This window comes from Octodon degus, unplaced genomic scaffold (genome assembly GCF_000260255.1).
Source record: "Octodon degus isolate 3935 unplaced genomic scaffold, OctDeg1.0 scaffold00295, whole genome shotgun sequence".
Classification (NCBI taxonomy): Eukaryota; Metazoa; Chordata; class Mammalia; order Rodentia; family Octodontidae; genus Octodon; species Octodon degus.
The window spans coordinates 191906-194296 of record NW_004524871.1 but is presented as its reverse complement, the minus strand read 5'-3'; positions in this window follow the sequence as shown (position 1 = coordinate 194296).

Below are 2391 nucleotides of genomic sequence, written 5' to 3'. Positions count from 1 at the left end.
TTTATTACATTCCATATTTCATTGGCCATTATTGTGTTATTGAGAGTTGCTATATCTTCTTGATTCCGTTTTGCTAATTTGCACCTTTCTAGGAATCTGTCATTTCTTCTGTGTCTTCTGTTGTGTGAGAGTAAAGTTGTAAAAGTAGCTATTGACAATCTTCTAAATTTCCACTTTGTCTTTGGTAGTTACATTCTTTTCATTCCTTATTGCTTGTATTTGAATTTTTTTCTTTCCTCTTTTTGATGAGGTTAGCTAGGGGCTTATCAATTTTATTTAATCTTTCAAAGAACCAGCTTTCTCTTTTCTTAATTCTTTGAACTGTTTTCTTCATCTCAATTGAATTAATTTCTGCTCTAATTTTTATCATTTCTTCCTGTCTTTGAGCTCTAGGTTTGCTTTTCTCTTCCTTTTCTAGATGATGGAGGTGCATCATTAGGGTGTTTGTTTGTTCTCATTCTGTTTTCCTAATGTGTGAGTTCACAGCTATGAATTTCCCTCTGAGAAATGCTTTCATTACATCCCATAAGTTCTGATAAGTTGTGCTTGAATTTTCATTGAATTGTAGATATTGTTCAATTTTAGTGTGACCCATTGGTTGCTGAGTAGGGTATTGTTTAATTTCTATGTATCTAGAGGAGTTTTCTGGTTTCTTTTGTCATTTATTTCCAGTTTCATTGCACTGTTGTAAGATAATATGGATGGGATAATTTGTTTTCTTGCATATACTTAAGCATGACCTATCGACTAGTTTGTGGTCTATTTTAGAAAATGACCCATGTGCAGCTGAAGAAAATGTATATTCAGCTGTCGTTGGGTGGAACACTCTGTATATGTCCACTAGGTCCATTTGTTCCAAGCTCTGATTCAGTTCTGCTACTTGTTTGCTAATTTTTTGTCTGGTTGACCTATCTTTTTGTGATAAGGGGGTGTTAAGGTCTCCTGTTAAGATTGTGGTATTGGATACTAGATTTTTCATGTCCATTCAGATTCGTCTCATATAGTTGGGTGCTCCTGTGTTTGGTGTGTATACATTTTGGAGTGTTACTTCTTCCTCTTGAATTTTTCCCTTAGCCAGTATATAGTGACCTTCTTTATTTCGTTTGATCATTCTTGGTCTGAAGTTGAGACTGTCTGAGAACAGGATTGCTACCCCTGGTTTTTTCTGAGCTGCTGGGGTGTATAGTATTTTTTTCCATCCTTTGACTTTCAGCCTATGAATTTCTTTTTGAGTTAAGTGTGTTTCTTTTATACAGCATATTGTTAGATTGTGTTTCCTAATCCACTGTGCCAGTCTGATCATTTTCATCCGTCTCTAGAACATCTTTTAGTAGTCTGTGTATGGTTGGTTTTGTTATTATGAAATTCTTGGTGAATTGATTCCATTTACATTGATGGTTATAATTGAGATGTATTGATTTATGATCATCATGTTATTTACCTGTTGTTGTTTACTCCTTTTTCTCCTGTGCTTAATTGTTTGCCTTATTTAGTGGATTTCTTCTGTTCTCATTCACAGAGGTCTGATCATTTTCATCCGTCTCTAGAACATCTTTTAGTAGTCTGTGTATGGTTGGTTTTGTTATTATGAAATTCTTTAATTGTTCTTTGTCATGGAAGTATTTCACTTCTCCATCAAACTTGAAAGAGAGTTTTACAGGGTATAGAAGTCTGGGCTGGAATTTGCTTTCATAGAGGACTTAAAATACTGTGCTCCATGCTTTTTTTACCTTCATGGTTTTTGAAGAGAAATCTGCCATTATTCTAATGGGTTTTCCTTTAAATGTGATCTGTTTCTTTTTTCTAGTGGTTTTCAGTATATTATTCTTGTGCTGGATTCCTAGGATCTTGACTATTGTATATCTTGGTGTGTTTTTTAATTGGGCTGAAGTTATTTGGAGTTCTGTATGCTTTGGTTCACTGAATGTTGGATTGCTTCCTTACATTTGAGAAGTTTTTTGCTATTATTTCTGCTCATATTCTTTTTATATCATTTGTATTGACTCTTTCTCATTGATGCATATTAGTCTCATGTTGTTCATCTTTGCATCGTCTTGCAAATGATGAATTATTTTTTTCTGCATCCTAGTTGTTTTAAAGAGATCTTTTCTTACCTTTTCACTAGCTGTGACAGTGTCTTCAAGATCTGAAACTCTATCTTCACTTTCACTCAAACGGTTTTGCAAGCTTGTGATTGAGATTTTAAGTTTCTCTCTCTCTCTCTCTCTCTCTCTCTCTCTCTCTCTCTCTCTCTTTTAAAAGACACATTTATTCAGCGTCATGATCAGACTATTACATTTAGCAATCAACAGCATGGGTGCAAAAAAGGTCTACATTAAAACCCTTTGTTGGAATGCTTTACACTTTCCACAGAACAGAAACTAAAATAAC